The sequence below is a fragment of the Triturus cristatus genome, chromosome 3_1 (genome assembly GCF_964204655.1).
Source record: "Triturus cristatus chromosome 3_1, aTriCri1.1, whole genome shotgun sequence".
NCBI lineage: Eukaryota > Metazoa > Chordata > Amphibia > Caudata > Salamandridae > Triturus > Triturus cristatus.
Window position 1 is genome coordinate 660,924,962 of NC_140583.1, and position 10,787 is coordinate 660,935,748.

The following is a 10,787-nucleotide window of genomic DNA, read 5'->3' on the forward strand; positions in this document are numbered from 1 at the left end:
TCCCTGCCCTGATCCTCCGAATATTGGTACATGTCTGCCTTAGGAAGAGTGTAATGCTCATATTCCATTGGTGTGCATCAGTGAGCACCAACGGATAGGGGAGGAGAATCTACACCTAGCCCTGACCACCATGAATGTCTCACAGGACCAACTACACCAACCTCACACTGATGGTTAATCGCGTCCCTTGTGTCTTTCTCATAATTGTTCTCTCTTCTCAGCCTGGCCTATGTGGACCCAACTGTACAGAAATTATGGTGTTTGTTGCTAGTAACTGACAGGGCGCAGGTGCAGAACCGTGTTTCCCCGCTACCAGTAGGGGGCCCAAAGTCTATAGACAAGTCCATTCTGAAGGGGGGCCCTGATAGCTTTCTTTTCTATTGGCCTAGGATTTTGCAGGACCCAGCGGCACTGAGAAAAAGGAGCCGCAGCATCAGCGGAGTGCATCTGAGCTACCTGGAGACCCCCCCAAATGCAGAAATGGTGTCTCCCAAAGGACCTCTACTAGTTTTCACCCAGGCTGAGGTATGCCACCTACAGCCGTCTGTTTCTTCTGTGTTCCGGCATGGGCTCCCCTCACACGCAGCTGGCATGCCTCAGTGTTTTTTTCTACTGCTTAGTGAAGGCGACCATCATCCTGACCCGAATCCTCTGTGGCAGGAAGATATCGGACTCTTCCCCTCTCCAAGTGGCTAAAATAGGGCGTGGTCTCTCCAGGCAGAGCAGAAGGTGCAGAAAGAACAATTGATGGACAGAATGCAGAACAATGTCATACATTCTCCACAGTGCAGAGATCTGGGCCTAAATCCATCGGTTTCCGCTCACCATGCCATTCCTGTTTGGACCCAGCCATATGCAAATCAGTCTTGACCCTGCACTGAATGCCCGAAACTGGTCCTAGGATGCTTGTTTCCAGTCCAGGGAGGACCTGGCGTGCAGGGCCGGACTGGCCGTAGCGGGCACCGGGCAATCCCCCGGTGCGCCGCACGGGTTGGGGCCGGTTTTGGGCCTCTGGGGGGCCGATTTTGTTACAGGGCCGAATCGGCCCTGTAACAAAATCGGCCAAAAACCGGCCCTGGCAAAGAGCTCGGCGGCACCCCCACTCCCCCGCGGGGGGCGAGCACTATGCCAGGGAGGGTTTTGGTTCCCAGTCCGGCCCTGCTGGCGTGGCAGTTCGGACTGGATTGTTCCCATTGGGCGCAGGGTCAAGACTGATTTGCATATGGCTGGGTCCAAACTGGAATGGCATGGTGAGCAAAATTTCAAAATGGTGCCACTACAATTAGTCATCACTCTACTAGCCTAGACGACTTTCTAACCATCCTGGACCTTCAAGATGCATACTTTCATACCTCTATGAATCTGTTTCAGCAGATGTACGGTTGTTTTTCTCTGAGGGAGGACAGCTATCAATTCACTATTTCCATATTAGTGCTATCCTATTAGTGGTACCAAGATTTTTCAAAAAGGTATTAACTCCATAGTTGCTTTTCTGCAATTGAAAGAAATACTTTCATACTTTGTAAACTGGCTATGTTTTGCTCTTTCTTTGTTAAAAGCACAAGATCAAACAACAATTATATGAACAAAGTTTCACAGATTGACCTTTCTTCTGACCTGGAAGAAACTGTATCTGTAGCCAGCTCAAGACCGACATTTCACAGGCACTCATTTCTGTTCCAATCCAAGGAGAGTATCCCTGCCAAGAGAATGTTTCTGTGTTCCAGCCACAGTTTCAGGTTCTGCTATAGGTAAACAATGGAAATGCAGAACACATCCTAAAAGTACTGGGTTGCATGTCAGCAACAAGTGTAATGCCTGGAACACAACTATATCTGAATCCTTCTGTTCAACATCTGATGTGGCATTGGGGCCCAGCCAGTCAGGACACTAGTCACCTAATTCCAATAACACTCTTAGATAGGACATCAGTATGTTAATGTTGGATTCCTATTTATTCAAGGGAATGTCTCTGCTGCAACTACTTCTGATAGTGATAATAACTGATACCTGTTGTATTGGTTGGAGAGGTACTTGGGGACCAACAAGATAAAAGGGACATTGTCCTCACTGGAAGCAACCCGATCACTGAACTAGAGACAAAAACGATTATTCTGGCATTGAAAGCACTTCCTCGATCCCTAAGAGAAAGGTATGTTAATCAGAACAGGTGGTGAAAACATATATAAATCACCAAAGATCTCTCTCCCTAGCTCAGGTTGTTAATGCCATAGGAGTATGGGTGGAGAAACATCCAGTATCTCTACCAGAGAAAAAATAAGTAATTGCAGCTCAATGAGTCAGACGTGCCCCTCCTCAAGAGACGACTTCCAACATCCCAAGGTATTCAAGCCATTGATGAGACTTCAAGGAAGTCCAGGATTGGATCTCTTTGTATCCAGGACAAATGCTTGAGAACTGAGTGAGCCTAAGCACGGGCAGTGGAGAATCTGTCAAACAGGAGGTCAATGTAGTTCCTATATTCATTTGCCCTCATACCCCTCACTCCCGGGGTACTCAGAGGAAAAAAGTGCATGACCCTTCTAGTGGCACCGTTTTGGCCCAGGAAACCATGTTTTCAGCAGTTACAGAAACTACCAGAAACGGTGTCATCAGACATTTTCTAACCCTCCCAAAGTAACTGGAGGTGCCCCATTAAGCTCCAAGTCATTTAAGACTAACAGCTTGGAAATTAAACAGGTACCTCTGCTAGAACTGGGTTATTGAGGCAATGTAGCATCTTTGTTGAAGAGAATAGATGTCCTACTACACGATCCTCTTAAACCAGATATTGGGGCATTTTATCAATATTGTGTCAACCTAAAGGGCTACACCTGGTCTTGTCTGACCCTTTTAAGGTCCTACATTTTCTAAGAGACGGCTTCATGAAAAAACATATCTACGTAAACAGGAAGGGGGGAGTCGGCAGTCATTAAGACTTTTGAAGACCATGGCAAACGTTTGACACATGCAGAAGAACTAGCTGGATGCTTGTTGTTCAGTTTTAAACTCAAGCATCTGGTGATCCAGTCACCATTACCAACACAGGGCCTTCCACCAGTTACCTGGCTATCAGTGAACTTTATTTACGCGTTTAGAGAACATGTTTATTTTCTGATGGCAAAATCAGGGGTCAGAGAGAAGAATGTCTAAATACCTAAGATGTGGGTCGAGCTTTAAGTACTTGTTTTGAAAGAACAAAGTCATTTTGCCCCTTTTGGGATCAGGAATGGGAAGAAGCTATGTATAGCTACTTCAAGAAGATGGGTCAAGTTTGCTAATATTTCTGCTTATGATTTTGTAGGGCAGTCTACACTATCAGGTGTTTAAGCACATTCCACAAGAAGAATGTCAGCTTCTTGTGCAGAATTTATAGGGGTTGCTGGAGAAATATGTAGATCTGCTTCATTGACGTCTCCTAACATGGTTGTAAAACGTTATAGACTGATGTAAATTCACAAAGACCTGGTATTTTTAATAATATTTCTTGAATTCTTTATCAGATTCTTCACAAATTTAGTTTACAAAATTTTAAGTTCAGCAATCAACTAATTTGGCTTAACTATGAATCAATATATGAAAAACAAATTAGGATAATGCTTGGTATATCCATATTCAGTCAGGACTGTGACAACAAGGATGGTACATAATGATCTGAGATGGTACATAATGATCTGAGATGGTACATAATGATCTGATTACTTACCAGCAATCCTCATGACTCCAGTTGCAAGTGTTCCTCATCTCAGTCCATCTTCCCTCTGCTCCTTCCCACTTAATGTGTTACCTGAAGCTTGGTTTTGCAGACCTTTGCCGGGTTTTAGCAATAGTATTATGGGAGGAATGAAGATTACCAATAAGTGGGGCGCTAGAGGGCGCACGGCGAAATGGCTGCCCTTTGAGTCAGCTCCGCCGGACGGGACGAACAAATGGCGCGAGAGGCATGATCGGCGGAGTGCTGAAGCCCGCAAACATCACAGAACAGGTCGGAAGGTGGGCTCCACAGATGGAACGAGTGGGAGACGGCGGAGCGTCCGACTAGCCCCAGAAAATCGAACTTCTCCACACGGCGTTGGGCGCGAACAACAGCTCACAAGATGGCGGCGCCCGGGAGATCTGAACCGAGCCGCTACTGATGGACGCCGCGACTGTCTGCCCGGTGGCTGGCCAGGTACACGCATGGGGCGCTGCGTGCCACTAAATGCGGAGACATGCCGTGGAAACACCGGTGATGTGGATAAAAAAGCAGCGACGCAGAACTGACCCTGACTGCCTCTGCGAGCCTTATGCTGTGACTGCTGCCAGTACTTAACGGAGTAACACATGTATACCTACCTGAGGAGGCGCTGAAAGCTGGCTGTCTGGATCCGGCACGACCGCATGGCTGGGGGCAGCCGGCGGTGGAGGCTGATCTGATGCACCGGGTCTATGGTGGAGGCTCGACTGGGGTCTTTGAATCGCGAGGATGCCACTACACGGGACCACCACTGCTGCCGTTGTCGTGCGCTGATGGCCGCCATTGGGGATGCCCGATGACATGCGGGCGGCCGGGTCCTTACGACGCCGCTGAAACGCAGACGGCCACTTGCAGTTACTCCGCAGATAACGTATGCCGGGTGTCAGTCGGAACCTGGTGGAGCTGGGTGGCACCGGCTGACAACGAATGGTGGAACACGACGAAAAACTGAAGTGCAGGAGAGGGGCGACGTGTTGATATCCGCGCACGCTGTTCTGCCAGGCCGATACACACCACGCCTGCGGAGCGGACAGAGCAGCCAAATACTACTGCGAGCGCAAACTTCGGTGGCCGGCGAAGGACCAGGACGCGATGGGGAAGCCGGACAAATCGCAAACTAAGCTGGCGTTTGAAACTAAGCGTCAACCCAAGGGCGCTACACCACCGCGCGATGAAGCAGAGGACGTGGGGGAGCTGTCGCCTTCGGGCATGGCGGAGGCGCTGAGGGCCATCCAGCAAAGCCTGCACGACATCCACGGTAAACTGGACACCATCACGCTACGGGTCGACAACATGGCGACCAAACTGGATGGGCACGGCGAGCGACTGACGGAGGCGGAGACCCGGCTTGGAGCGGTAGAGGACGCCTCACAAAACACGGCTCAAAGATGCACGGAGGCGGAAAGGCTGCTGGAGGCGCTAAAAAACAAGACGGAGGATTTGGAAGCGAGATCGAGGCGAAACAACGTTAGAATAACGGGTGTCCCGGAGTCCACCAACACTGGACGGATGGAATCTTATGTTGAGGGGCTGATTAAGGACGTTGTGGGCGCAGAACATCTGTCCCCGCTGTTCCTGGTTGAGCGCGCGCACAGGTCACTGGCCCCGAGGCCGAAGCCAGGGGCTCCCCCGCGCCCTATAGTCGCCAGAGTCCTCAACTACAGGGACCGCGATGCAATCCTCCGCATCGCGAGAGAGAAACAACAGGTCACGCACCAGGGTAATACACTGGCCTTCTACCCGGACTTCACGTTCGCAGTCCAACAGGCGAGGAAGGAATTTAATCCGGTCAAAAAGAAACTGCGTGACCTGGGGATTGATTATGCCATGCTCTATCCCGCCCGGCTGCGCATAACACATGGAGGGCGGGTGACGCTGTGCCACTCGCCTCGCGAGGCGCATGAACTCCTCAAGCAACTTGGAACCAAGCGCAAAGAGAAACAAAGGGTTGATAAGGGTGCAGACACAGACTGACGTGTTACAAGGTGAACCACAAGAAGACCGGTGAGGATGCTCCACACAACCTGGTGAAACTGCGACCATGTCGAGGTATGTGGGGTCTGGCAAGGACACAACTGAGACACTCGGACTGGTGGAGACGGTGAGTTCACCCACTGCGAGCGAGTATATTTGGGTTTATGCCAGAATGATGTCTGTCACCTTTACTGCTCTTGCAGCTCGGCGGAGCTGTACGCTGACTCCTGTAAGTGGGACTCCGGAGTGACAATGCCATACAGCAATAGAGCCCACATAATTGTGTACTTGACCACTGTGTGCTGTGTTGCCATACACATCGCGGGCCTAGGAGGGGCTCAGATAACTGGATAACGAGAACAATGGTCCCTGGCAGGCTGGGCTGGAGCAGGACCCCGAGGGTCAGGCATTTGAGGGGTAATAAGCGAAGGACTGTGTACTGCCCACTGAATAGCAAGATAATGCTGATGCGTAGTGGGGATGATGATTCGTAAGGGCTGTTGCACTGGGTAAGGGAAAAGATTGTTGAAATGCCTACATTAACATGGGAGCTGCTGAGCTCTGGACCATAATACAATCCCGTCCCCATCCATTAAGTTGGATGGAATGGTGCGCTCTAGGCGGTCCCCCCGAATAGGGTGATCCCCGAATTCAGTTAATTTGATGTTTGATGTTAAATTTGGGGTGTGTCTTTGGCATGATTGGGGTGCTAAAGTGGGTGGGGGGATACGGGTTGTGGTTGAACTGTTGAACTGTTGGTCACTGCGCATGAGATGCATCGCTGAAATCCAAGTACCATTGCTGGGGACTAATGGGGCCCCTACCCGCTGCGCCAGATGCTGGGAGCATTCACTAAAAGTGGGGGCGACTGGTGCACACAGGTTGATACGGCTTGATGGCTGAGAACAGGATAGGTGAAGGGTATCTTCGACTGCTAACATGGAATGTGAGGGGGCTAGGCAACCCCAAGAAAATAAGGCAAACGCTAGCTTACCTAGACAGGCAACGCATAGACATTGCACTAATACAAGAGACGCACTGCGCGCCGGCGCGCCGAATAAATGTGGGACGAAGATGGGCTGAATCGGTACACCATTCATCCTACTCCTCCTACGCACGGGGGGTGTTAGTGCTGATCAGAAAGGGGCTGAACTATATGATAGACAAGGTGGAGACGGATGTAATGGGGAGATTTGTCCTACTGACTGGGGTCCTGCGGGGTCAGAGACTAGCTGTAGTAAATGTATACGGGCCTAACGTGGATGATCCGCAGTTCTACCACTTACTGTGGGGTAAACTGCGTGAATTTCAGGCGCCTCACGTGATTTGGGGTGGGGACTTTAACCTTGCGCTCTCGGAGGATGTCGATAGATCTGGAACGACGACGGAGCCACATAGGCGAGCATTACATGTCCTACATGACATAATGGTTGACAGAGCACTCACTGACATCTGGAGAAGTAGACACCCGGGAGAGTTGGAGGCCACACACGTAGCTACATCACACGGCAGTTGGTCCCGCATAGATTACTGGCTGGTATCGGGGGACATAGCATTGTGGACACGGGAAGTTAGGCACTTACCCAGAACACTCTCAGATCACAACCCGGTGCTCCTTTCTCTGGAGCTCCCGAACTACACGCCGCCTCCTTTCAGTTGGAGATTTAATGCCAAAGCGCTGATGGATCCTGTCTATGCGGATACCATTGGGAGGGCGATACAGGATTTTTTTGACAACAATGCGACTCCTACGACCGACCCGGGAGTACTATGGGAGGCTTGCAAGGCCACCATACGAGGGGTCTGCATCAGCACTAACGCAGGTATTCTAAAGGACATCCGACAGCAGATACGAGCCCGGGAGGACAAGTTGAGACTCCTCGAACGGGAATATAAGAGCACGCAGAATGGTCAGCTACTAGGGGACATTAGGAAAACACTGTCCGAATTCCAGAGCTTAGCGGACGACGAAATTAAATACACCACCAAAAGACAAGTGGCGAGGGCATACGGGGAGGGCGGCAGACCGGGCAGGCGCCTAGCGACTGCCATCTGCGAGGGCCGGGCCCCACAAAACATACAGGTGATCCGTGGGCGCCATGGGGAGCAGCACTATGGTGAACAAGCAATACTGGGTGAATTTGTGGCCGCCTACGGTGAACTCTATGCATCCCGGCCAACGGCCAATGAGACCGAAATCGCGGACTACCTCGAAGACGTGGCGATAGCGTGGCTGTCAGACTCACACCGCGAATACCTTTCCCAGCCCATCACGGTCGAGGAGGTCACTGAGGTTATTAAATCGCTGCCGAATGGCAAGACGCCGGGCCCAGATGGATTCACCGGCGAATTTTATAAGGCGTTTGCTGACCAACTAGCCCCACATTTGGTGGAAATGTATGGCAATGCTCATGAGCAACAACATTTACCGCCAACCCTGCGAGAGGCGCTACTACTGGCGCTACCCAAGCCTCAAAAGGACCCGGAACTTTGCGACTCTTACAGGCCGCTGTCCCTTATAAATGTGGACAACAAGATATTGGCAAAACTGCTTGCGGCCAGGCTTAATCCGCTCATGCCCAGATTGGTCCTGCCTGACCAATCTGGATTCATACCAGAACGCTCCACGGCACACAACACGCGAACACTTTTTGCACTCGCGCACTATTTAACACCTGAGACAAAGGCGGCGGCGGTCTTTTTGGACGCGGCCAAAGCCTTTGACTCTCTGGAATGGACTTATATGAACAAGGTGCTGAGGAGGATGGGCTTCCCGCCCATGTTCCTCCAATGGATCAACTTATTATATGACGCACCTGTGGCTCGGGTTAAGGTGAATAAATATATCTCAAGCCCCATAGACATTCGGAGAGGGACGAGGCAGGGTTGCCCCCTGTCCCCCCTCCTGTTCGCGCTGGCGCTGGAGCCCCTTGCGTGCAAAATACGACAGGGGCACCATTACTCGGCCCTGCAGTTCCCGCAGCGGCCACTACACATATCACTGTACGCAGACGATATGCTACTCTTTGTGAGAGACCCGCAGGCCAATCTAAATCGCCTACTGAGGGAATATATCAAATTCGCGCGGCAATCCGGGGTCATTATAAACTGGGCCAAGTCCATGATCATTCCACTGACCGACAGCACGCAACCACACCCAATGGACTATCCCCTTGAATGGCAGATGGACCCGATAAAATATTTGGGTGTGTGGTACCATAGGGACCCGGAAGTCGTGATCCGGACTAACTACGGGACGGTGATTGACGCACTAGACGCGAAGGTGGGGAGGTGGATCCAGCTGCCACTGTCGTTGGCTGACCGAATCGCTATTGTTAAAATGGTGGTGCTGCCGAAACTACTCTACCTCTTCACTAACATCCCAATTCATCCTCCAGCGGAGGTGTTCCGACGGATCACCTCGCTGGTCCTCCGCCTTATCTGGGCGGGAAAGACGGCTAGGGTAGAGATGCGGACATTGACGCTGCCTTACAGTAGGGGGGGGTACGGGGTTCCTGACTTCTGTCTATACTATCTCTGCGCGCAAGCACAATATGCACATTTTTGGTATCACAAGGTCCCGTTTCTCACCCACACAGCAATTGAGGAGGGGGATGCTATGCCGGTTCCACTGGAGGCGATTATCACCCATCGCAGGCCCCCTTTGCACATAAACGACATAAACACTATCGATGCTACAAACAAGGCGTGGCATGAGATGGGCAGAAAAGCTAATAAAATGCCACTGTACGCCCCGGCACTCCGGCTTCAGTGGCACCCGGCTATATCGGTCACGCAAGAAAAAGTGGGACTGGAACTGCTGCGCCAAGTGGGCATTGACACTATGGGGGACTTGTACGAAGATGGGACCTTTAAAACGCTAGACAACCTGACATTTATTAGTAACATGACTGCATTATTTCGTTTTAATTTTCACAGACTGCAGAGGGCTATGAAGCAGCTATACCCAACGTACCCGCTGGAACCCCCGGGGCTAACCGCACTGCAGTGGCTGATCACCACACCTGCGAGAAAACATTTGGTGTCCACACTGTACACGAAGATGCAGGAGGACATAGCGGCAACCACGACTGCTTCCATGGAGAAGTGGAATGGCTGTCTGGACACTCCGCTAACGGAGGATGAATGGACTACCGCCTGTACTCTAACGGGCATGCTGACACCTAACGGCAATCTCCGCATTCTGCATTTCAAATACTTACACCAAACATACTACACACCAGCTAGGCTGCACCGCTATGGGCTGCGGGAGGACTCTAGATGCGAGCGCTGTGGGGCAGACGGGGCAGATTTCATACACCTAGCCTGGTCATGTGAGGCAGTTGGAGAATACTGGGTGCAGGTGACGCAGAAGATTGGGGCTATGGTAGGCGGGGAAGTGCGATGCGAGATCAAAACCTGTTTACTGGGGCTACTGCCTGACTTTCGAGCCCTGAAACGCAGATTCTGTATGATTGCGCTACTAATGGCTAGGAGGAGGGTCTCGATATGTTGGAATGGCAGGCGCAGCCCGAAGCCCACAGACTGGCTCACGGACTTAACATATTGTAGAGATACCCTGAAGACCTATGAAGAAGAACTTCCAGCTCGATCGCAACCCAGAGACTACTGGGTGTATCTAACCCAATATTTGCAACTGCAGCAACAGACTGAATAAGTGATACGCACATGTGTTAAATGGCGGTGGGTATGGGAGACTCCTGCTTAGGAATGTATAGACAAAATTGGATGAAGGATGCTGTTGTGACGTGACCGCAATGTTATGATTGTTTTTTTTTTTGTTTGTATACAATTACAAATGCCAATAAACAAAAAAAAAAAAAAAAGATTACCAATAAGTAATCAGATCATTGCCCTGGATCCCAGTTGGAGTCAGGGGATTTCCTAAGATAACAAACCCAGCTGGTCACACTAGTTCCACTGGGCCACTAGCACCTAATACTAGAGTTTGAGGGAGTTTTTGACTTACCCACTCTAAACAAATCTTAAAAACGAAAGTCAGGGCTGGGGAGCAGTCAGTGATACGTCTTTCAAAGGATGAAAGGCCTCAAAGTAG